The sequence below is a fragment of the Heteronotia binoei genome, chromosome 7 (assembly GCF_032191835.1).
Source record: "Heteronotia binoei isolate CCM8104 ecotype False Entrance Well chromosome 7, APGP_CSIRO_Hbin_v1, whole genome shotgun sequence".
NCBI lineage: Eukaryota > Metazoa > Chordata > Lepidosauria > Squamata > Gekkonidae > Heteronotia > Heteronotia binoei.
The window spans coordinates 72,105,212-72,131,617 of record NC_083229.1 but is presented as its reverse complement, the minus strand read 5'-3'; the positions used below and the strand labels follow the sequence as shown (position 1 = coordinate 72,131,617).

At 44.4% G+C, this 26,406-nt stretch overlaps 1 protein-coding gene across 1 annotated transcript in view; it reads left to right on the top strand.

The window, feature by feature from the left end:
* DTNA (dystrobrevin alpha) overlaps positions 1-26,406 on the top strand; it is a 297,236-nt gene that overhangs the window by 111,049 nt on the left and 159,781 nt on the right. The gene's annotated exons all lie outside the window — the stretch shown is intronic.

The following is a 26,406-nucleotide window of genomic DNA, read 5'->3' as shown; positions in this document are numbered from 1 at the left end:
TTCATGGATCAGTGTGCTAGCTTGTATAGTATTGGTCAACAGCTTATATAAGCATTCTGGGAAATAGAATAAGCAGAGAGACAAAAGTCTAAGAATCCACTTTGGAGGGCAGAATTTTAAAAATCTAGTTTTTCTTTGCTTGGTGCACTGATTGCCAAATGTGTTTAATTTATGAGATTACGAAATGATTTCTGCAGTGATCTTAGATGGTCAAATCAAAAACACAATCAGTTTAAATAAGTACCACCACCCACCCCGGCCAAAGTATTCCAAAAAGTGGATTCAGGTGCATTTGCAAACAGTATTTATCCTTCCTGTAATTGTCATGAGGAATAAAAGTTCTGACATATAGTCTGGGTCACAATTTGAAATCTGTAAACCAGTCAGAAGCATTTTTATACTGTACTGGATTTCAGAAATAAAACTGGAGTTGCCAGATGGCTGGGAGGGAAACGTCCCATCCCTTTAATAGAGAATGATGAGATCTTATTTACTTCCATGCCATGCAAAAGTTTAGGTGCTCATTTCTGTACAGTAGTTTCTGTTAAAGGAACATGACATTCCCCTACCCCCAAGAGCTGGCAACTAGGGATGGGCATGAATCAATAAATGAATTGTGATTCATTCAGGAATCAGGGTGTTTCATGCTTGTTTGGAACTGATTCATGGAATTGCAACTTCCTCTAACAAAAAACAAAAACACATTTTTCCTGTGTATCGTTTGTTTCATTTTCATGATTGGTTTCCAAGACTACCTGGCACCAATACAATCAATTCCTTCTTGGAGCTCTAGAAACACTGAAAGAAGCTGTCCGTCACTTAATAGGCAGTTCTAGGAACCAACCGCAGAGCTCCCATTCTGCTCTATGGGAGCAGACAACCTGACTCAGCTACTTTCATTTTGTGAAATGAAGAGAGAAGAGTTAGTTGTCATGAGACCACTGAAGCTGAGCTTCTCCTGGGGGCACCAGGAACTATATATGAGGGCTATAACTCAGACATTCCAAATCCAATCTTCACCAAACTTGGAGGGCAGATGGAGGAGAGCTTGCTGAAGACTCCCAGTTTGGTGTCTGTAACTCACAAGAGGGCTGATCTACATCTCCCCAACCAAACAAACCAAATGAGCCATGAAACAGTTTGGGAAATCAAATGGACCATGAATAAACAATCAAATGAACCACAAACCAACCAAACCACCATTTCTCTGATTCATGCCCATCTCTACTGGCAACCCTACTGGTAGATTAGGCTCCAAAGAACCTTTTTGACAACTGTAACTCAGCTAAGAATACCTTAAGGGATAGTGAATTTGAAAATAACTTTTCTGTTATAATTCTGCTCATACTATCAGACCAATAGCTCAACCCTAAACAGTTTCTGAGCTCATTGATGAAACTGGCCGCCAGTGTGAGACTTACCAGTCAGGAGAGGGCTCATACCAGTGACATAGTGATGTCACCCATGATGCTATAATGTCACTTCTGGAAGTAATGTTATTGTGTTACTGACAACATTGATCAGCCCCCATTCCCCCATATTTCTCTTGCCACCACATTGGCAAAAACAGCTAGCAGAGGGCAGGAGATCTGTTGAAGCAGGGCGCATGCTCCCCCCCCCCCCCAGTGTAACGCTGTTTAGGATTGCACTAAAAAGCAAATAAAAACCAGATTTTACTAATTAATTTTCAGCGTGTGTTTTTGTTTTCTTGAAAGCTTCTGTATTTTACTGTTCTGTATAAATGTGTTGGTGTAGCACCTGATTTCCAGCCAGCCTTTCCATTTTGATTGAATATTTATTGAATTTTAGCTCAAATAGACATTGAGCTTTAAAATGTTGTCAAGACTGAAACATTGCATGAGAATGGTTTCAATTATATGTGGTTAATTTTAAGTCAAGGTACTCATCTGCTGAATGTTCTCAAATTAAAGTAAATCCTAGATGTTTCCCAGGAAAACAGCAAACTTGCTTGAGGGCAAAAATGGTTTGAAATATTTCTCTCTAGGATAAAAAGTGTGTGAAAAGAAAGCTCACTAGCTTGCTCCTTTACACCTTTCTTATGCCTGACTTTCTCAGAATCTATGACATAATTAGATTTTGTACTGTGATGTTCAGGAACTGTCTCCTTTTTAAAAGACTACACTCTCAGTAGTTGAAAGGGAGAGAAAAACAATGTATAACCTTGCTGCTAGGGTTTGAAGTGCTCGATGTTCTTGTTATATGGGGTGAGAGTAGTTTGCTTATGGGTCATAAGAGGAGAGAGTAGAATTATACTGCAGTCAAGGGCATTCATGGGTCTTTTATCATGCCACTGTAATGTGATAGGACATGTTTGACTGCTTTGTACCAATGGTTGGTACCAGCAGAAGATAAAGGTGGGTTGTTGTTTATTGGGTTTTGCCTGCTATTATTCAAAAGACTGCAGTGCATTTATTTTTGCATTTTGCTTCCAGTTGAAAGATTATATTATATTTTAAAAACATGTTTTCTACTATGTCCATAACTCTCATGATGTTAGATCCAGGTGGGTAGCCATGTTCGTCTGAACCAGCAGAACAAAGCTTGAGTCCAGTGGTACCTTTAAGTTAACGAAGTTTAATTCAAGGTATAAGCTTTTATATGCATGCACACTTCTTCAAATACATTGAAATGGAAGTTACCAGTCCACACATATATGGGCAGTGGGTGGGCAGCAAATTAGCATACATGATAATGAAGGTATTTATCAGATTCAAGGACCAAACAGGAATAATGGTTAGTTTATATCAAGGGTGTTGAACTCATTTGTTATGAGGATTTGACATAAATGAGACCTTGTCAGGCCGGACAATGTGTGTCATAAAATGTAATGCCAGGTAGTAGACATATACACTTTATAAAGGGCACAAACACAATGAAATATTGTTTACTTAAAATAAAACATGCATAAAACATTAGCACACTTGCAATATTTTGTTTTACAGTCTCTGATAAATGTTACCTCCTGCAATGAATTATTGCATCAAAAACTGCAGACAATGTCTGTGCTGTACCAGTCTTGAATATGCTGTTCAGGTGTGCATATCTGTAAGTTGCAAACCTACTTTTGATTTATTGACATTCATTACAGAGATCTCATGCTCAATGCTTTGAGCCTAAGACCCAGAGGAAAAGATGAAACAGTTGGGCATTGTGAGCTTTTCTACAGAAGTTTCTTCAAATGCTAGTCAAGAACCTGTGAAGACACCATGGCACAGACTGAGGGCTATGTGCTTGTCTACAAAACTATAGTCTTCCCCAGAAAAATAACTACAACTCCTATGCACAGTGGAAGAACAGAGAGACAGCCATGTACAATGGTCAGTATCAGCCACTATTTGGGAAGTCTAAATTCAAGATCCCCGATCAAAAACAAAAGTGGAAAAAAAAATCAAGGGAAATTTGCTCGATAAACCTGGCTGGACACACACACTCAGCCTAATGCTGGCTTATTTTTCTCCTAAATAGTTCACATGCTTTCCTATTGAGAAAGACTGGAGGCATGAATACAGTGAAAAAGAGGAGGGGAACCCAGTTGCACCCATAACAAGCCCAACAAAACTCTCTCTGTGTACCAAGGCAAAAAGCTCATACCTTCAATGAAACATTGCTAGTTTTGAAAGTGCTCTTTGCATCTCTCCCGATGGTGGAGACTGAACAAAGGAAGATCTGGCTCTTCTCCGGTGGTCCCTGGTAGTGGGACGGTCCGAAACTGTTGGGAGTAGGCTCCTCCTCCAGAAACAGGGTCGTTGATCGTTTGATCCGACCTGGGCCGCTCCGTTGGAAACTCTCCAGTCCAAATGGCCCTGTTACGAGATAGGACGTGTTCGTCATGCATCGGAGCACAGTGATCTGCAGAATCAGGTCTCCTTGTGAGAAAGTCTCTGCCACCTGGTTCTTCAGCCGCAGAGCATTTTACCGTCAGCGTTGGGTTTTACCCAACAAAGGCGGCACAACTGGGGACTGCTGCAGAGAGCGAGGTCACCCTACCTAAACCTGTTGAGGTGGGGGGAGAGCGGCAAGTCCAACTTTGCGGTCCCACGCAGCGCCGGCGGGCGTAGTGCAGACGACCGAGGTTCAGTGTAGTCGAGAGCAGGAAAACTCTTGGTGGTTCACTCAGACAGCGTGTCTACTCAAGAGGTAAGCTGCAAAGCTCTTTGTGATGCGCGGACTGTTTTTTTGCTTGGGACAGGCTCCGCTGGGATGAGGGAAGCCCACCCGGTAGCTTACAGCAGTTTCCCAGGACCCCTCCTGAACAGGGGTGGGGAAAGGCTTATGCCGTAGCAGGCCTCTCCAACTCAGGCATGGTTAGCATGGCCGGGGGGGGGGGCGGTTCTTTACTACGCAGAAGGGGTCACCATTTCAGGCAGTTAGCCTGGTAATGGAGGCTTCTCCCTCTTCCCTTTCACTTTGTTTCAGCCTTCTACTGTAGCTGAGATGGCTGACGGACGGGGACAGTCTAGTGAGACAGGTTCAGCCAGTGATTTCTCCATCCCAAAGTACTCAGGATCCACTTCCGAGAAAGATCGAGAGGATTCTGAACCGGATTTAACTGGAGAGGATGACAAGCTTAACTTACTCACTTGGTTAAAAAGAGAATTGAGCAAGGAGTTTGCCCTGCCCGAGGCTCTACTGTGCCTTCTCACTCCCAGAAAAAAAAGAGACAAACAGTTCTAGATATTGCCACAGCTCCTACAGACCCAAAGAAAGCAAAATTAGATATGAGCTTGGACTCTCCCTGTGACAGTTCATAGGAGGAAGAGGAGCCTGACTCTTAAGTAGACTCCTCTGCAAAAGAGGAAGGGGAACTTTCTGAGGAGGAGGATGCTACTCCTTCAGTGCAATCTAGGATTTTTCCAGTGGAATATTATTCTAAACTCCTTCCTAAGGTCCTCAGGGAACTGGACTTTACTGCCACACCCAGAGAGAAGGCAGAATTGGACCCTGACCTGCCTGCAGGCTCAGGAAGATGATGCCCAAAGTAGGGCTTTCTCAGACCGGGTGTCAGAACTCAAGAACTTCAAACGGATCCCATACTTAGTTACAAAGCTAGGATTTTATTGAAGAGAACTAGGTGCTGGAAAAGGCAAGATAACAGTAATGGCGAGAGCCAGCATCAGCTTGATTTTATACACGTAAAGCAAACATCTCACAAAGCCACAATTCACATTGTAGGGCGCAGCTGTCTTCTCACCATCACTATCAGTAGAGAGGATGCCTCCCTACTCCGAAGGCCATGCTGTTCGGCTTCAAAGGGTCCCAGTGTGAGAATGTGCAGAGACAAGACATAATTCATTCTACAGCCCCAAATATTTTGGATACCAGTGGGGCAAGGTTAATTACTATTCAGGCACTCTGGGTTAAGCAGAGATTACAACATGGAGTCAGTTTGGTTCAGTAACAATACAGCTCTAAGCCACAATAAAACTACCATACAGCATTGGTCACATTATAGAGGACCAGCAGCAAAGATACAAGTTCTGACATACTGCCCCCCCTAAGCGCCCCCTCCCGCGGGGCCGGCCTTGGGCTTGTGCGGGTACAGTAGGTGAAACTTTTTCAGCAGTTGCGGTGCCACTACATTCTGAGACTCGACCCACTCGTCACAGCTCGGGGGGAAGTGTTTCCACCTGATCAAATAATACAGTTTCCCCCGTTTGACTCTGGAGTCCAGGATCTCCTGGACTTCATGGTGACTCTGACCCCTCACTGTCGTCGGAGGGGGCGGTGGGGCCCTGGGATGGAAGGACGTAGCACCAGGGTCTTTCCGAAGCAAGCTGCAATGAAAAACAGGATGGATCTTACTTAGTGATTTGGGTAGTTCGAGTTCTACCGTTACTTTATTTATCACCCTTTTGATTTTGAAAGGTCCTAGGAACTTCAGTGCAAGTTTGCGGCAGGACTGGGGAAGGGGAAGGTTCTTTGTCGACAGGAAAACTGTATCCCCCACCTTCAGATCCCACTCCGGAGAGTGTTTTTTGTCAAACTGTTTTTTGTAGGCTTTTTTCGCTTCCTCCAGGTTTTCCTGAATTCCCTTCCAGCCTTCACGAAGTCCCTCCCACCATTGTTGGCATGATGTTGGCTGGGATGGGCTGGCTGGGAGGGCGAGCATAGGGAACGGCTTGCCCTCGTAGCCATTGATGATTTGAAAAGGGGAGGTTTTGGTTGAGCTATGGAGGCTATTGTTGTAGCCGTATTCTGCAAAGGGGAGGAGATCTACCCAGTTGGACTGTTGGAAATTAATGAAACAGCGGAGGTATTGTTCTAGAAGGCCATTAACCCTCTCCGTCTGTCCGTCCGACTGGGGGTGGTAGGCAGAACTCAGTCCTTGCTCAATGCCAGCTAGTTTGCAGAACTCCCGCCAGAAGTTGGCAACGAACTGCGTTCCGCGGTCACTAATGACCTTGTCTGGGAATGAGTGTAGGCGTACAATGTGAGTGAAAAAGAGCTGGGCAAGTTTTTTGGCTGTGGGTAACTGTTTGCAAGGAATGAAGTGAGCCTGCTTTGAAAAGGTGTCGACTACGACCAAGATGACTGTCTTGCCCTGTGAGGGCGGGAGCTCTACAATGAAGTCCATGGAGACTACCGACCAAGGTCGGGTGGCTGTAGGGAGGGGAACCAGGTGGCCCGGAGGTTTGCCCCCCCTTCGTTTTGCCATGAGGCAAGTGGGACATGAGAGTACAAATTCTGAAACATCTTTTTTCATTTTCGGCCACCAAAATTGGCGGGTGAGCAAGTTGAGTGTTTTGACATAGCCAAAGTGGCCGGCTAAGCGACTTGAGTGGCAGCGGTCCAAAACCTCCTTCCTGAGGGGATCGGGCACATAGATTTTTTCATTATGTAACCAGAGCCCGTTCTCGGCCTTGACCAAGTTGGGGGGGCGGTCAGTTTCTTGTTTGTACTCTGAGAGGAACCGAGAAAGTAATTCTAAGTCCGGTGGGTTGGTCTGTTTACCGGAGCGGGTGGTGACCCCCCCCGCGATGGCTGAGGGGGAAATTAGTGAGTCCACCACCTCCTCCCTGAGACTGTCGTGTTGGGGCAGGCGGGAGAGGGCGTCCGCTAAAAAGTTCTTTGAGCCCGGGATGTGTTTCAACACAAAATCAAACTTAGCAAAGAAGCCTGCCCACCGGATCTGTTTTGCAGTCATTTTGCGACGCCCAGTGAGGGCTTCCAGGTTTTTGTGATCGGTCCAGATTTCGAAGGGGACTCTCGCTCCTTCAAGCCAGGAGCGCCAGGTTTTTAAGGCAAACATGACTGCAAATGCCTCTTTGTCCCAGACCGACCAGTTTCTTTGTTCATTGGAAAATTTCCTGGAAATATAGGCACAGGGTCGGAGCACCCCATTTTCTCCCCTCTGCATTAATATGGCTCCTACAGCGGCGTCGGAGGCGTCGCATTGGACCACAAAGGGCTTAAGTTCGTCAGGATGAGCCAGCACGGGTTCGGAGGTGAAGAGGCGTTTTAGCTCAGTGAAAGCTTTTTGACAGTCAGGCGTCCACGTTAGGCGTGCGCCGGGTTTTTTAGCCTCGTCACCCTTCCCTTTAGTTTTGAGGAGTTCTGTAAGAGGGAGCATGACCGTGGCGAACCCCTTTATGAAGTCGCGGTAAAAATTAGCGAACCCGATAAAACTTTGTAACTGCTTGCGGGTTCGAGGGGGTTCCCAGTCTAACACCGCTTGGACCTTTGCGGGGTCCATGGACAATCCCTCCCCCGACACCCGGAAGCCCAAGTAATCCAGTTCGGTCTTGTGGAATTCACATTTTGACAATTTGGCATACAGTTTGTGTTTACAAAGGGTGCTTAACACTTTTCTGACCAAAGGCACATGAGACTTTAGATCTTGTGAATAGATAATGATGTCATCAAGGTACACCACCACCCCCTTGAACAGGAAGTCCCGCAGCACTTCATTAATAAAGTTCATAAAAACACCCGGGGCTCCCTGTAGCCCAAACGGCATAACAAGGTACTCAAATTGTCCCAGTGGGGTGTTGAAGGCTGTCTTCCACTCGTCCCCCTCTTTGATGCGGACGCGGAAGTATGCGTCTCGGAGGTCGAGTTTGGTAAATACTTTCCCCTTGGCTACGGTGTTTAATAAGTCCTTTATCAACGGGATCGGGTAGGCGTTGGACATGGAAATCCCGTTTATCGCACGAAAATCTGTGCAAAGCCTAAGAGACCCGTCCTTCTTCTTTCGGAACAGGACAGGGGCGGCATGGGGAGCTGTGGCGGGTCGAATAAAGCCACGCTTTAGGTTTTTGTCCAAAAACTTTCGGAGTTCAGCCTTCTCCGCCCAACCCATGGAGTACAGTTTCGCTTTGGGAAGCTGCTGCCCTGGGATTAGCTCAATGGCACAGTCTGTAGGGCGGTGGGGCGGTAGCTCATCCGCTTTCTTCTCGCTAAATGCCAGCTTTAAGTCTCGGTACTCCTTGGGGATGGAGGCGACTTCCTCGAGTGTGAGGCACGCCCGCATGTTTTGGGGGGGAGCGTGCGGCCCCCACTCGGGGCGCCAGTGGTGATGCTCGCACCTCCAATCCGGGAACCGGACGAGCTGTTCCTCCCACCTTATGTCGGGTTGGTGGCGGGCGAGCCAAGCTGAGCCTACTACCACGTCGAAAGAGCAGGAGGGGGCGATTACGAAAGTCTCAATTCCCCAATGCTCCTCAGTCCCTACCGGGACCGCCTGAGTTTCTAAAGTACACGGTTCCCCTCTCATGGGCCCCCCGTCCATTTGCTGGAACTGCATCGGTTGTGGCAGGGGCGAAGTGGCTAATCCCAGCGCCTCAACTAGGCGGGGGGTGATCAAGTCCCTGTTACACCCTGAGTCGATTAGCGCTCGGGCGTGCATGAATCTCTTTAGGTTCGGGTTAAGGAGGGTGACGGCCATAAAAAGTAAACCCCCAGTTGCTCTCACCGTGAGGAGTGCCGGCTGTTGTTGGACCTGCTTTGCGGCACCCATTAAAGCAGGTCGCTGTCGTTTCCCGCCGACTCGGTATCGTCCGACTCCTCGGTCGATTCTTCGACTGCCGCCAGGCTGGTGGTAAAATCCTCGTCAGTCGCCAAGGAAGTGGCGACGGAGCCCCGACTGGGCTCCTTCGATCGGCTGCTCTTCTTCTTCTTCGGGCCCGGGGTGGTTGGCCGCGCCGTGGGTGGTGTGGATCCCGCTTTCCCAGGGCAGTTAGCAGCGAGATGATTTGGGTCCCCGCATTGGAAGCACTTGCGGGCGGGAGACGGGGTGGAGGTCGTCGGAGCCTTCTTCCCTTCAGATTTAGTTGGGGTGTGTTTGGCTCCCTTCCTCGCTAGTTGCTGTCTCCTCATCCCCACGTGTTGGAGGTTGGTCTCCACTTCCCCGGCCAGTTGGATCCAGCCGACCAGCATGTCGGGCCTTCCCTGACTGTAACAGCGGTCGAGGATGCTCGGATTCAACCCATTGATGAACGCGGTGTATTTCATGACCTCGTTCCATCCCCTCGCTGCCGCACAGTACCCCAGGAATTCGGTGGCGTACTCGCGGGTGGAGCGGTTGCCCTGTTCGATGCGTTGGAGGGCAGCGACCGCCTTCTCCTCCCGCAAGGGATCTCCATACTGGCGGAGCATCGCGTGCAGGAACCCTGCTACGGTAGCTAATTCAGGCTTTCTCCCCATGAAAAGCCCCACATACCATTTGCGGGCCGCCCCTCTCAGTCGAGACGCGATGTGGTACACTCGGCTGGCCTCGGTAGGGTAGTCGGCGCCCCAGTGGGTGAAAAACGTGTCGCACTGAATAGTAAAGTATTCCACGTCCTCCGGATTCCCATCGAACGTAATCTTCAGCTCTCTTCCCCGTCCCTCGGCCCCTCCTGGCGCTCGCGGCGCCCCAGGCGGCGGTGCTGGGCCCGGTAGGGCCGGCGGGATCGGACCGGGTAGTGCAGGCGGCGCCGGGGCGGCCGGGGCCCCTGGTGCGGGCGGCGCCGGCGGTGCCGGGGCGGCCGGAGCCGGCGGAGCCGGAGGTGCCGGGGCCGCTGGGGCCGGCGGCGCCGGGGCAGCTGGAGCCTGCGGGGCGGGGGCCGGCGGGGCGACAGGCGGTTGCCCCAGTGGCAACACTCCATACGGTATCCCCAGGACCGCGGTTTGCAAAGTGCGGAGCTGGTCGTGAATAGCGCCCAGGTTCTGCTGCATCTCCTCGGCCATCGTCACGCGGGAACGGTGCACATCGCCGTGGATTTCCCGCACCCAATCGAATAATTCGTTGCGGAGGGTCCGGATCGGGTCTTCCCCCCCTCGGGGCTCCGTGCCCTCCGCCTGGCCCTCGTCGTCGTCTCCTGCCCCTCCTTCGCCCAACATGCTTCGATACCGCTGCTCCGCGGCGTCGATTGCTGCCGTGGACTTCCGCGGGCTCCAGGTTCGCGGGGCTGGGAAGGCGGCGTCGACCGAGAAGGGCGCTGGGACCTTAATTTTGCGTCGGACCCCCGTCACGTTTGGGTCGAGCGGCGGGTCCTCCGATGGGGTGGTGGGCTCTCCGTCGTCTGGTACTTTTGCCGCCATCGAGCCAAGCCTCCAGTACAGATAAGCCACGAACAATGGGATTACTGTTATAATGTCAGAACTCAAGAACTTCAAACGGATCCCATACTTAGTTACAAAGCTAGGATTTTATTGAAGAGAACTAGGTGCTGGAAAAGGCAAGATAACAGTAATGGCGAGAGCCAGCATCAGCTTGATTTTATACACATAAAGCAAACATCTCACAAAGCCACAATTCACATTGTAGGGCGCAGCTGTCTTCTCACCATCACTATCAGTAGAGAGGATGCCTCCCTACTCCGAAGGCCATGCTGTTCGGCTTCAAAGGGTCCCAGTGTGAGAATGTGCAGAGACAAGACATAATTCATTCTACAGCCCCAAATATTTTGGATACCAGTGGGGCAAGGTTAATTACTATTCAGGCACTCTGGGTTAAGCAGAGGTTACAACATGGAGTCAGTTTGGTTCAGTAACAATACAGCTCTAAGCCACAATAAAACTACCATACAGCATTGGTCACATTATAGAGGACCAGCAGCAAAGATACAAGTTCTGACACCGGGGTGCCCTTGCCTGCCCCCTTTTTTAGTCTTATTAAGGCGGAATGGGAACACACAGCTAAGCCAAAATCTAACCCGCATCTGTTTTCCAAACTGTATGGGTTGAGTCCAGAGGCTACTAAACGGCTGAAATTGCCCGTAGTGGACGATTCTGTAAATAGTTTATTATCCACATCTGTGCTTCCCATGGATGCGGATGGGCTACCCAAGGATGCCTGCGATAGATGGACGGAACAAGCATTACGAAAGGACTTTGAAGCCTTGGCTTGCTCCATCCGGGCGTCTTCAGCGGGATCGCTGTTTGCATGTGCAGTATATACCTGGGCATCAAATTTGGCCTCAGCAGATAGTGATGCGCCAAAGGAATTCAAGGATGAGCTTAAGAAAATAGCCTTGGGCACAGCATTTATTGCAGATGCAACCCTAGACGCAATGCAGTTGTCCGCAAGGGCAGTTGCTTGCAGTGTGGCAGCGCACAGGAACGTTTGGCTCAGGACTTGGGATGCAGATGCAGCTGCTCAGGCTAGACTGGCAGCTGTACCATTCAAAAGTGCTAGTCTCTTTGGGGACGAACTGGAACGCTTCCTGATTGAGGGGAAGGACAAGAAGAAAGTCTTGCCTTCTAAGAGGAAGGATTTTAAGTCTAAAAAATCCTTCCAGCTTTTTGGGGACTCAAAAAAATTCTTCCGGCTTTCGAATTTTAAGCCTTTTCGAGGGAAGTGGCAGTCTTGCAGTCGGGATGCTAAATCCTTTTCTAGCCGAAGCGACAAGGGAAGCAAAAGTGACTCCAAAAAGGGAGGGTCACAATGACTATGCCAGAAGTCCAAAGCTGCTTCCTATCGGGGGGTGGCTACAGTTTTTTGCAGACCGATGGAGAGTGTCGGTTGCAGACCAATGGGTGATAGACACGGTATCCAAGGGCTATGCAACTGGAATCTTTCCCACATCGGAAGTTTCATTCAGTGCCGAGAAAACGAGACCCGACCACGCACCAAGGGATGTTGTGCGCCATCCAACATCTACTAGACATCAGGGCTATAGAACCCGTACCTATGGCTCAGAGGGCTCAAGAGGAGTATTCCATTTTATTTCTGGTACCAAAGAAGAATGGCGATGTCCGGGCCATTCTGGAATTAAAATGGGTAAATCGATTTGTGAAAACCAAAAAGTTGCATTGCATCCTATTGGCAGTTCAAGAACAAGAATACCTGATGTCCATCGATCTGTCCGAGGTGTATTTTCATGTTCCCATTCGACCAAGTCACAGACGGTTTCTCAGGTTTGCATACGATGGGAAGCACTTCCAGTACCAGGCTTTGCCTTTTGGGCTCAAGTCTTCCCCATGAGTGTTTACAAAGATCCTGGTGGCTTTGGTAGCTCATTTACGGATGGGGGGCGTGGCTCTTCATCCGTATCTGGACGATCTCTTGGTCAGGGCCCCTTCCCTCCAGCAGAGCCTGGAGGACACCACTCGGATTATTCAAATACTGCAGGACCATGGTTTCGTGGTCAACAGGACAAAGAGCAACCTTACTCCAATGTATGATCTGGGTGTCCTGATCAGTACTCAGAGGCACAAAGTGTTTTTGTTGGAAGTACAACAGGTGAACCTCAGATCCTTGTTGGAGGAGGTATTGTCCCTGAATCGGGTGCCTGTGATGACTCTAGCAAAGCTTTTAGGGGTTCTGTGTCATGCCAGAATGTACTGTCTTGGGCGCGTTTTCACCTACGGCCCTTACAATGCTTCCTGATCCCTTATCAGCATGTGATAGCTTGCAAGCTACACAAGCTGGTGTTTCTTCCACCGGAGCTGCGGACGCAACTTCAGTGGTGGCTGGCACCATCCCGTTTTCAGCAAGGAGTGTCAATGAAGGAGCCACAGAGGATAGTGGTGACTACAGCCTCTCTGGCTGGGGAGTGCATTCTCAATGGATGATGATTCAAGGTCAGTGGTTCCTTATGGAGTCTCGACAGAGCATCAACCTGCTGGAGCTGAGGGCGATTTGTCTGGGGTTGTTACGTTTTCAGACGACGCTGCAGGGGAGTCACGTGTTAGGCCAACTGGATGTTTGGATTCTCTACAGTTACACAGCAGCTGCAGGGAATGGCTTAAAAAATAAAAGGGAGTTTTTCTGACCTGGCTATCCCAGGCAAGCCTGATCTTGTCAGATCTCAGAAGCTAAGCAGGGTTGACTCTGGCAAGTACTTGGATGGGGGACCTTCTTGGAATACCAGGAGGTGGGGGCAGGCTTTATTCAGCCACCTCCCTAAATATCTTCCATGCCCCAGTAGGGGTCAGTCATCAGATGTTGCCATGACTTCCAGGTGCACACACACATGCACATATAAATTTTAAAAAATAACCCCCCAAAAAGGGAGTCCAAATGGGCTTGGAATACTGACAAAAGGCTCCTGCATTCCCCCCAAGTCTTTTTTTTTAATAAATAGTCTTTATTTGCTATTCTATTTAGTCCATTACAACAAATATTTTTATTTCCAACCCTCCCTTCCTCCCTTCCCCCCCCCCCACCCTTTACTCCTAGTCTCTTCCCCCCAGCCATGGGCACAAAGTCTTAGTCTTCCACAGAATGTCCGTCCTTCCTTCTATCGCTGTCCATTCTAGGTAGGTCTTCCATCTGGTTGTAATTTCCTTGGTTTTCACATCCCATGTTGTCTCCTTGTTAAGTACCGCCATGATGTCTGACTGTATAAATTCAAACAAATAATTGTGCCAGATTTCTACTGTCTATTTACTTTTGTCCTTCCAACCCAAAGTGATGACCACCTTACCCGCCAATACCATAGCCTTGACTAAATTTTGCATACTCCTGTCTGTTATCGGGCTGCCTATTGTGCTTACCAACATAAGATTAAACTCTATGGTTAATGTTATATTGCATACTTTTCTGATTATTTCGATAATTTTGTTCCAAAAGTTCTTTACTACCGGGCATTCCCACCACATATGAGCATACCAACCTTTAGAAAGTTTACAATGCCAGCATAGTGGACTCAATCCTGGAATCATATTAGCTAATTGTGCTGGGGTCTTATACCATTTTGTAAGAAATTTATATTCAAGTTCTTAAATTTAGTTACTTTGATTTCTTCTATTCCTTTCTTAATTTTTTCCACCGTCTTCTCTGATATCCAGCCCTCCTGGCTCCATCTCCTCTGTAAATACTCTTACTATTTTTCCTTGTTTTCTATCATCATTCTATATATCTTCCCTACCAAACCCTTTTTCTTCTCGATATTTCTTTGTCTAGTACTTCTATTGGCATGTCTATCCAAAAATCTTCATTTTCGCTAATCTTTTTTACTGTCTTATATAGCCCAGCTACTTTTAACCAGTATTGTTTTCCTATTTCTTCTGTTATTTCCTGTAAGGGTTTAAGATCTCCACTTCGAAACATGTCTTCCACTCTGCAATAACCTTTGAGATTTAACCTTTCCCACCAATTAGTTCCTTGCACTTCCTCATTGACAGTTTCCAGGGGTGCCCATCTGGAAACTCTTCCTAACCAATGCGACTGCCATTTCTTCCAAACCTCTAATGAAGCTCTTCTAGGGCCTATTGTTAATTTTAAGTCTTTATTCATAACTTTTTATTTATATGTATATTTTATTATTATTATTCATTATCCATTTCTCTACACACTTTCTGATATCCATTCTACATTTTCCCCCCAACCCACCCCCCTTAGTCTATACATCCTCTTCTTCTTCCAGCCAGGGACAAAAGACTTGAAGCTTCCACTGAATGTCCACTCTCCTTTCTTCCTTCACCCATTTCAGGTAGATCCGCCATTTTTCCTTAATTCTTGATCTTCTTTCCTCCCATGATTCCCATGATTCTTCTTGAGACATTATAGCAGCTATATCTGACTGAACAAAATCAGAGAGATAATTATGCCAAGTTCTCTCCTTCCATTTCCTTTTATCCTTCCATCCTGCCGCTATTACCGCTTTACCCGCTGATATCATTGCTTTTAGTAATGTCTCATTCCCTAATACACTCATCTGTATTAATTCAAAGTTAATTCTTGGCTCTACCTGAAAGAATTTCTTTATCATTCCCACTACCATTTCCCATAATTTCTTGGCCTCAGGGCACTCCCACCACATGTGGGTGTACCATCCCTTCTCTTTCTTATAGTGCCAACACTTAGGGCTCAACCCAGGAAACATATTGGCTAAAGTCGCCGGAGTTCTATACCATTTAGTGAAAAATTTCAGTTCCATTTCTCTAACCTTATGAATTTTAACTTTTTTTAAACCTTCCATTAACTTCTCCCCCGTTCGTTTCATTATTTGGCCTTCTGAACTCCATGTCCGTTGAAGGTAGCTTATTGCTCCTTCATTGCCTGAATTTATACTCCTGTATAAGATGCTTACTATTCCTTTTTTTGTTTTACCCATTAATTTATAAATCTTTTCCATAGGTTCTTCTTCATTTATATTACTCTTCTCCACTTCCTTCTTAACTTTAGTGTACAATCCTGCGGCCTTAAGCCAATATTGTGCTCCTACCGCTTCTTGTAAATCCTGTAATGGTTTTAACTTATCTAATATTAACAAGTCTTCTACCCTTCTAAATCCTTTAATCTTAAGTAGTTCACTCCACCTATGCTCCTTATCTCCCTCCATCAACGTTTCTAATGGCGTCCATCTAGATACCTGATTCAGCCATTTCGGCTGCCACTTCTTCCACACCATTAACCCATTTTTCATTGGTCCCACGTTTAAATTAAGTTCTTTTGGCCCCATGTTCGTAAAGATGCATCTTTGCGTCTTTATTCGTAACTTTAGAAAAAATGCCTGATCTACCTATATTATTATTTATTTCATTCTCAAAGTTGACCCACTTCTGAGACTTTTCCTTCCCCTATTTCTAATAATGGTTGGAAGGCTTCGTAATAAATATTTAGGTCCGGAATTCCCCATCCAAATTCTGATTTATGATTGTGAATTATTTGCTTATGGAATCTGCAGTTTTTACTATTGAATATTCATTCTCTTAATGCTCTATTCCATTGTTCAATTTTATTTTTCCTTGTTCCCAGAGGCAACGTTTGAAATAGGTATGTTAACCTTGGTATCCAAAACATTTTAGCGCTTCTTATTCTAGAAGATAACCCTAATGTTTTATTTTTCCATCTTTTCATGTCTCTCTCAATTTTTTTCCATATTTTATCATAGTTTTCCTTTATCATTTTATCAATATTTTATATTTAAATTTCTTAAACCCCAATCCTATTTTTGTAGACCTATTTATCTCATGCCTTTTTTTTTCTGTTAACATTAAAATAAATAATTTCTGATTTTGCCAAATTGACCCCTAGCCCTGAACACTTTTCAAAGTCTTCTAGGATAATCTTAATCTCTTTAACACCCACTTTAGGGTTAGTCATAATTACAATAATATCATCTGCAAAAAGATTATGCTTCATCTCTTCATTACCTATCTTATAGCCCTCAATTCTACCCGAATTTCTAATCCGTTCCTCTAGTTGTTCCATTCCTATTATAAACAAGAAAGGAGATAGAGGACAACCCTGTCTTACTCCTCCTTGTATAGGAAATGCTTGTGTATGGTTATTATTTACTCTTACTTTCACATTTCCTCCTTTATAGATCTCCTGAAATGACTGTAAGAACCTTTTCCCTACCCAATTTTTCTCAATATTTGCCATAAAAATTCGTGAGAGTATCAAAAGCTTTATAAATATCCAGTTTTAGTAACCCTATTTTTTTCCTTCTGACCATGATATAGGACATTGAGTATATTTCTAATGGGGTGTGTGGTGTTTCTACCCTTAATAAACCCATATTGGTCCCCTTTAATGATTGTTGAAATGACCTTCTGAAGTCTATTAGCCAATATTTTTGCAAAGATCTTATAGTCTTGGTTTAATAGGCTTATTGGTCTATATGAACCTACCGCTTCCGGGTCCTTTTGAGGTTTTAGAATTAATATTATTTCTGATTCCCTCCAAGTATCTGGGGCATTTTTTCCTCCCAACACTTCATTGAAAACTGCTTGCATTTCAGGTGCAATAATTTCAATCATTTCTTTATAGAATTCACCTGTAAAGCCATCTAGCCCTGGTGATTTGCCTTTTTTTAAAACCTTTTATTACATCCTTTATTGCCTGTATTGAAATATCGCCTTCTAATGCTTCGATCCTCTCATTCTCCAAAGAAAGACTAATTGACTCCTGGAACACCTTTATGGGCTTTTCCTTATACAATTTTTTATAAAAATTCTCAAAGGCCTTAATAATTTCCTTAGGGCTTTGTGTTGAGTTTTTGTTAATTTTTATACTTCTAACCTTCTGTTTTGCTTTTTTAATCTTCAAATAATTCACCAGACTTTTCGCTGTATTAATACTATTCCTCTGAAAATCATTCCTTACCATAGTTTCCTTTTTCCATATTGTAGCTATGTCTAGTGCCTCCAGCTGTTTTTGGATCTCCTTTGTTTTGTTCTGTTTTGCAGGGCAATATTTTATCGTTTGTTCCTTTTGTAACTTCTCCAATTCCTGAAATTTGGCTTGTCTTTTTTCGCACCATTCTCTTTTCATCCTCTTTTCGCTCTTTATACAATGCCCCCTTATTACTGCTTTGGCAGCATCCCATAATATATTAGTAGGAACCGTTCCTCTATTTTCCTAAAATATAGATTTATCTGTGTTTTCATAAAGTTTCTATCCTCTTCTTTTGCCATTATTAAATTATTATATCTCCAGGGTCTGTTATTGGTAAATTTAACTCCAACTCAATACTTAAAGGAGCATGGTCAGATATCCAGATTGGGAGGGTTATAATTTTTTATAGACATATTATTATTCTTTTCCAGGATTATATAATCTATGCATGACACCGTTTTATGCCTACTAGATATGTGTGTGGGTCTAGGTCTAGAACTTGTAAACTCATGTGCTTCTTTCAGTCCCCAATCTCCCAACTTAATATTTTTATTCTTTGTTATGTCCATGTTAAAGTCCCCTGCAACTATTAATTCACCCTCTGAGAATTATTGAATCTTCTTGAAGACCTTAATTAGAAAATTCTTTTGTTTTTTGTTTGGTGCATAAATATTCACTAGGGTAACCCTTTTACCTTCCATTTTAAACTTGACTAAGAGGTATCTACCTTCCTTATCCGTTAATGTTTCAGTATCCTCTACTGTTAAGTTCTTATGGATCAAGGTTGCCATCCCCCTGGCCTTGGAAGTCCCTCTAGCTTCTGCTAAGACCTGCCAATATGGATCTTTTATTAACGGTGTTCTATCTTTTTTTTAATGTGTCTCTTGTAGACACATCAAATCTATCTTTTGTTCTCTAGCTAATTTAGTTAACCTGAATCTCTTAAGATTTGATATTAACCCATTTACATTCAGTGAAAGTATTCTTAATGACCTATCCATTTTCTTTATTTTTTTTTTTACTCATTGGCCTCCCTGGCTGTGTGTGTGTTTGTTTATATATATTAGGAAATGCCTTCCCTTCCCCCCCTACCCTGTGGTTGAGACAGAAATGTGGACGAAAACATCATCCTGTCTCCTACCTTCCGGAGTGTATGCATCCCTAATTTTCCCCCTACATATCATTCCAGATAGTTAGCTCATTAAACTCTTGTATACTTCCCTTTATGAGATATCCTCAAGAGAAGCCGTCCTTCACCTTTTATCGAGCCTGCTTGATGCTCCTTCTCCTGGATCGTCAGGTGTTTCCATGGTTTCCTCTTCTTTGTGTACACCCAAGTCGTCTGTGGCAAGTCCCAATCTTCTCAAAAGTTCTTCTGCCTCCTTGGGGTTTCCAGCTATCATCCTCTTCCCATCTTTAAATATTATTATTGTAGATGGGTACCCCCATGAAAATTTTACTTTGTTGTCATATAGCTTTTTCCCATAAGGTCTCATTAGGTTTTTCTGCTTAATAGTATCTTGGCAGAAGTCTTCTCTCACCCAGACCTTATTGCCTCTGAAGGACAAATCCTTCTTCTTTTTCAAAGTTTTATAAACTTCTTGCTGTAACTTCTCTCTTGTAAATTTAATAATAACATTCCTTGGAGCCCCTCCCTCTCTTCTCCTCTGTAGTCTATGGGCTCTTTCTATTTCTTGAGGCTGAACCTTAACTCCTTTCTCTTCAATCCATTCTCTCAGCGTTCCCTCTAGAAGCGTATTATTTATCTCTTCAGTAATTCCTGAAAAAATGATGTTGGCTCTCCTGTTCCTGTCTAAAATCATTGCCAGCTGGCTAGATAACTGCTCTATTTTTTGTTTATTTTTACGTGCAAGTTCCTTGGCTAAATTGGCCATCTGAGTTGTATCTCTGAGTTCTTCAGCAATACTCAAAACAGTTTCATTTACTGTTTTGATTTCTTCCGATAGCTGCCCCAGTGAGGCTGTTAGTATATTTTGAAAAGCAGACAGTTGCTCAGATAACTCCCTAATTGTCTGCGCCATTCCTCACACTTTACTAGGCCTAATGAGAGCTTGTATTTGCTCAGGGCGTTGCCTCCTTAGAAGAGTAAAAAATAGTTGTTTTCTTACCCTTGGAACGCTCAGATAAGACTTCTTTCAGTCACCAAAAACTCCTACAGCAATTTCCTCTTACTATTAGCCTTGAGGACGGACTTATCTCAATTTATTTGAGCTTTTAGCAAATTACGCTGAGGAGAGAACGGGCCAGCTGTCGGCTTTCTTCAGTGCATGTGTACAACCCCCCCCCCCTCAAAAGTCATTTATACCAATCATTTCTGTGCGCTCAAGGGAGCACTATTTTCACCAATCCCCTCCCTTCCCTGCGAACCTCCAACTTCCCTGTCCCCTGGAAACAACATTTTAGGGGACATTTGGTGTTGCAGCAGGAAAGGGGAAGCAGAGGCAGAGAAATCATGTTGTACTGACAGAAATTCATTCATTAGTGAAGACTTTTGGTGGAATCCAGGCCATTATTTAAGCCATAGATCTTTTATCATGTCTTTAGTATTCAAGCGTAAATTTCAGATAATGCACTTGGTTGATTTCATATATTACAGCAGGACATAGGATAAGAGGCAGTCTGCAAAGTAGGTATCAGTCAGTATAGAGCTTAAGCTGGGTTCAAAATTCTCACTGTGTCAGCAGAACAGAAAGCTAAAACCTCTGAGCAGGTTTCATAATGGCAATAAGCGAAGAGTCAGGTGATCACATTTAATTGATCATTTCCTGAATTTTTACTTCAGTATGAACATCTAATCATTCAATGCCTTTATAATCTTCAATGCCTTTATAATCTTCCTTTCCCTCCACCTATACAGTATGTCACAGAAGTGAGTACACTTCCTCACATTTTGTAAAATTTAAGTATATCTTTTCATGTGACAACACTGAAGAAATGACACTTGGCTACAATGTAAAGTAGTGATTCTACAGCTTGTATAACAGTGTAAATGTGCTTTCCCCTCAAAATTACACAACACACAGCCATTAATGTCTAAACCAGGTGTAGGGAACGTTGACTTTCCAGATGTTTTTTGCCTACAACTCCCATGAGCCCCAGCCATTGGCCATGCTGACTGGGGCTGATGGGAGTTGTAGGCAAAAAACATCTGGAGAGCCAACGTTCCCTACCGCTGGTCTAAACTGCTGGCAACAAAAGTGAGCACACCCCTAAGTGATAATGTCCAAATGGGGCCCAAAGTGTCAATATTTTGTGTGGCCATCATTATTGTCCATCACTGCCTTAACCCTCTTGGGCATAGAGTTCAACAGAGCTTCATGGGTTGCCACTGGAGTCCTCTTCCACTCCTCCATGACACCTCCACCTTCCGTTTCAGGATGCCCCATAGATGCTGAATAGGGTTTAGGGCTGGAGACATGCTTGGCCAGTCCATCACTTTTACCCTCAGCTTCTTTAACAAGGCAGTGGTCATTTTGGAGGTGTGTTTGGGGTCATCATCATGTTGAAATGCTTACCTGTGGGGGAGGGGAACTTTGTAGGGGCTAAATGATAAGCAAGCCATGTGAGAATATGTTTCAGGATGTTGTAAAGCTTTGAACAATGTCAGTCTGAGCAGGCAGGTGGAACAACCTATCTACCCACTCTGATGAGGGGCACACTATCTTTAAGTGGGCCACTCAGTATAGGGGAAGGAATGTTTATGGTGTCTCTGGCAATGAGGCCACCATGTATTTTGGATACCTTGGTGTTTTTTTCCTCTTTGGTAGAGCTCAAGTAATAACATTTTAATTGACTGAGGTTGCTTGTTTGAGGTCTAGTTCTTTATAATAATAATAATATTATAATAATAACTTTATTTTTGTATCCCGCCCTCCCCCGCCAAAGGCGGGCTCAGGGCGGCTCACAGACATGGAATTCCATGATTCAAATAAAACAATATAAACAACAATTTTAAATACAATCAATTACATAAATAAATTAGTTAAAAATAGATAAAATAGGTGCTATAAAATACTATACGTCATAATCATACATACAATAAGATTTATTGAGTGTTAAATTTCACCCTATAAACATTCAGAAGAAAGGAATGTTGTGAGGTATAACATACATAGAACTGGTTACTTGGATGGAATCACAATTCCAGTATGATAAAAATGTTGAATTGGGATAAAGTATTGCGTTAGAACTGGTGAAACTTAGTTCTAAATTTGAGTCCATTAGCACCTTAGAGAGCAGCAAGATTTGGGAGTATATTTTGAGACTCAATGCTTCCTTCATCAGAGCATTAACTCTTGAAAGCTTATATCCCAAAAATCTTGTTGATCTTTAAGGTACTAGTGGACCTGGATCTAGTTCTGCTACAGACCAAAACAGCTACCATCCAAAACTAGTTCCACATTTTTGCACAGTTGTGACGCTTACTTGGTGACTGTGACTTGGTACTGCTGGGGAAACTGCTATTCCACAAAGTAGCATACCTCTCAGGGCCATTGCAAAACAAAAAATAAGATAACTTAATTAATTAATTTATTTATTTGGCTTATATTTCGCCCCTTCCCATAATGGGCTCAGGGTGGATCACAACATGAACTGAACAACAATAAAAAAACCCTACCATTTAAATTTAAAAACAATACAATAAAATTAGCAAATCAAAACAATAATAGAACAATAAAACAAAAAAGGTGCATCGTTAGGTGGGAAGGGCACATTTCAGAGGATACAAGAGTTTCCGGCCCAAGACAAAATTATGGTGGTAATAAATAGGATAGCACCATAGTCTTTAAAGCATGATGTCCCAACAAGGGAGGCCAACTGATGGAATAGTTGCTGGAATAGGACACCTGCTGCCTCAACCAAAGGCCCGGTGGAATAGTTCCATTTTACAGGCCCTACAAAATAATAGTAATTCAGGTATGGCCCGGATCTCCATAGGGAGCTGATTCCACCAGACAGAGGCTAGAGCTGAGAAGGCCCTGGCCCTGGTTGAGGCAAAACGGTCTTCCCATAAGGAGCAGCCTGCTTAAAAGTTTGGCACTTGTTTTATTCTTGCCTGCTGTAGACTTGTTGCTCGTAGCTGGAAAATACTATGAATGTAGCAATCAGATTCCATGGGATCAATTTCAGAGGACTATTCTTTAATACGAACATTTTGGAATTTTTTTTGTCCACCCTATAACTGGTCCTTTGATTGACCTTGAGAAATGGGGGAAATAAATGTGCTGGGACTAAGCAATGGATCTTATTGGGTAAACCAGTGTTTGGTAGCGCAGCTGCTGCAGGATATTTCCAGCACTGTTTTAAAAAAAGTTTTAATGCCAAAACCATGTAAGAGAAGTCTACACTGTGATTCTTTCCTACACCAGTGACACATTCCACCAGTCCAACTCCCTCTCTCCTCTCCTCCTGACCATTTAAGCCACTGGCTTGTTGCTTCAAGGCCTCAGCTCTGCAAAAGAGAGGGATTTTTTCCTGTTTCTTTCTGCCAGCTTGCTCCACTGCTACCTAGAGGGATGGCTGGCCTCCTCTCTAGCCTATTTCTTTCTTTTAGACACTAGCCTAAAAGGGCTGGCCTCTGGAGATTCTTGACTCCCACAGGAGGGCAGACCTTTACCCAAGAGTCAGAGAGCCTCTTGGTTGGTTGGTCCAGTCTCATATTTCTAGGGTTGCCAAGTCAAATTCAAGAAATATCTGGGGACTTTGGGGGTGGGGCCAGGAGACATTGGGGGCAGAGCCAGGTGTAACAAGCATAATTGAACTCCAAGGGAGTGAATCTGGCCATCACATTTAAAGGGACAGCACACCTTTTTAAATGCCTTCCTTCTATAGGAAATAATGAAGGATAGGGGCACCTTCTTTTTGGGCTCATAGAAATGGACTCACTAGATGCTATACTGAAAATTTGGGGCCTCTACCTCAAAAAACAGCCCCCCCAGGGCCCCCGATACCTCCAGATCAATTCCCCATTATACCCTATGAGAATCAATTTCCACATAGGGAAAAATGAAGTGCCCAACAGACATTTCCCCCACCACCACCCTGTTTCTGGCAACTCTGAAGTGAGGGATTAGCTTCTTTACTCACGAGTTGCTGCCAACTTCTTCAAAGTAACACAGACACACCATCCCAAGAGGAAGCCTTTCCAATCGGAGACTGAAGCCTCCGAAGGTGGAAAGTCACATGGTGGCTGTGGGGGCGGGGCTTCCCCCTGGCAGCCGCTGACTGGGGGCAGGAAGGAGGCTGGGAAAGAGGGAGAACCCCTGCTGGGACCTGGGGATTGGCAAGCCTACATACTTCCCTGTTATAACACTATATGTGCCCTCCCATCTGCAGTGAGGATTTCTTACACCATACTAACAAAACAACATTACAAGAAAAAAAACCTCCATATGGACTCCGCCTGAGGGTCGCAATGCCACACTATATCACTACACTGAGTGCTTTCACCAGAGAGTTCAAACTGATGTGATCAACAAACAACACCACACACAGCAGAATCTCAACCATGCTGAAAGGAAGGCCATAGACAGTCTCAGGAACAATATGGATATTACAATTAAAGAGGCAGACAAAGGAGGAACTGTTGTCATCATGAACACAACAGACTACATCAAGGAGGCTCAAAGACAACTCTAAAATACTTCATTTTACAAACCACTGGATTCAGACCCCACAAAGGAATATAAAAAAGAACTAAACAAGATTACAAAGGAATTACCACTGAGCATACAGGAACAGATCCTGTCAGACATATCACAGGAACCTTGACCAGGTACTTTTTATCTTCTATCCAAATTACACAAACCAGGCAACCCAGGACGTCCCATAGTGTCAGGGATAGGCACTATCACTGAGGGGGTATCTGGATATATGGACTCTATTCTAAGCCCCTATGCCACCAGTGCCCCTAGTTTTGTTCGTGATGCTACAGATTTTCTGAGGCAATCTTTGAACAGCCTTCCAGAAAATACTATCTTAGCCACCAGGGATGTGGAATCTTTGTACACCAACATCCCACACCGAGATGGATTACAGGCTATAAGTAATATAATCTCTGATAAAAACATAGCTGACTTTGCCACCAAACTGTGCCATTTTGTTCTCACCCATAACTACTTCAGATTTGGCAATGAACTTTTCCTACAGATCAATGGTACAGCCATAGGCACCCGCATGGCCCCACAATATGCTAACATCTTTATGGCTGACTTGGAGCAGCCCTTCCTAGACTCCCACCCACTCCTACCTACCTTATGCCTGCATTACATTGTTGACATCTTTATGGTCTGGACACATGGTAAAGAAGCCCTGGACGCATTCCACCAGGCTTTCAATGACTTTCACCCCACCATCAACGTGACAATGAACCACTCTATGCAAGAAATACATTTTCTGGACACCACTGTAAATATAAACAATGGACGCATTGATACCACCTTATACCTGAAACCTACTGACCGACAAACATACCTGCATGCCTCCAGCTACCATCCCAAATATACCAAATGATACATTGTATACAGCCAGGCTCTACGCTACAGCCACATTTGCTCCAATCCTGCTGACAGAGATTCTCACCTGAGGGATCTGCAACAAACCTTTTTGGAACAAGTACCCACCTGATGAAGTCAGGACACAGACTAACAAAGCCAGAATTATACCCAGAGAAAATCTGTTACTAGACAGACCCAAAAGAGATAATAACAGAACACCACTTGTGGTCACCCACAACCCTCAACTTAAAACAGTTCAACGTATCAACAACAACTTACAACCTCTATTGGACAGTGACAACTCTCTTTCAAAAGTACTGGAGGGTAAACCTTCTCTTGCGCTTAGACAGCCACCTAATCTCAAACAACTCCTCACCACAACAATACAGCATCTCATCTGAGCATGGACACTAGTAGCAAAGCCTGCAATAAACCCAAGTGCCAACTTTGCTGCCACATACACCCAGACAACACAATCACTGGGCCTAACAGCATTAACTACACAATCTCAGGCTCATTCACTTGTTCATCTTCCAACATTATATATACCACTAAATGCCAACAGTGCCCTTCAGTTCTCTACATAGGGCAAACGGGACAAACCCTACGCCAAAGGATAAATGGACACAAATCTGACATTAGGAATTACAGAACTGAGAAATCTGTGGGAGAACACTTTAACTTTCCAAAGCATTCAATGGGTGACCTCAAAGTAGCTGTTTTACTGCAAAGGAACTTCAAGAACAGAATGGAGAGAGAAACTGCTGAATTACAAATTATTATGAAACTTGGAACAAACACCTCTCCAGGACTGAACAGGGACATTGGGTTTTTTTTATCTCATTCCATATGCTAAACCCACTCTCAGTGAGTATAGCTATACATCCACAGTATTCCAATGTATTTCTCTTTTATAACAGTGTATCAGAATAATATTTTATATTGACATACTCAAATAAGGGATATTGGCTATTTATCTCATTACATATGCCCAACCCATTTTCATTTTATGTATTCTTGTTTTCTAATGGCAGGCTACAATGATGTTTAATATGTATAGATTGATGTTAATAAATTGATTGGGTGGACTACAAGTTGGATATACATGTCCTTTTGTGATTCACCTAGATGTGCAAAAACACCATTTGGCATAGAATTTTATTACCTTTTATGGTTATCCAGACCAAATGGCCTAGCCACAATGTTTTATGTGACCATGTGACCAGTTAGTTTGGCAGACTGCTTGTATTTCAGCTCACAATACCTGATCCCCTCGTCTGATGAAGTGTGCTTAAGGAAGCGCACGAAAGCTTACGTTCTGTATAAAAATTGGTTGGTTTTAAAGGTGCAACTTGATTCTTGCTTTGTTCTAAGGCA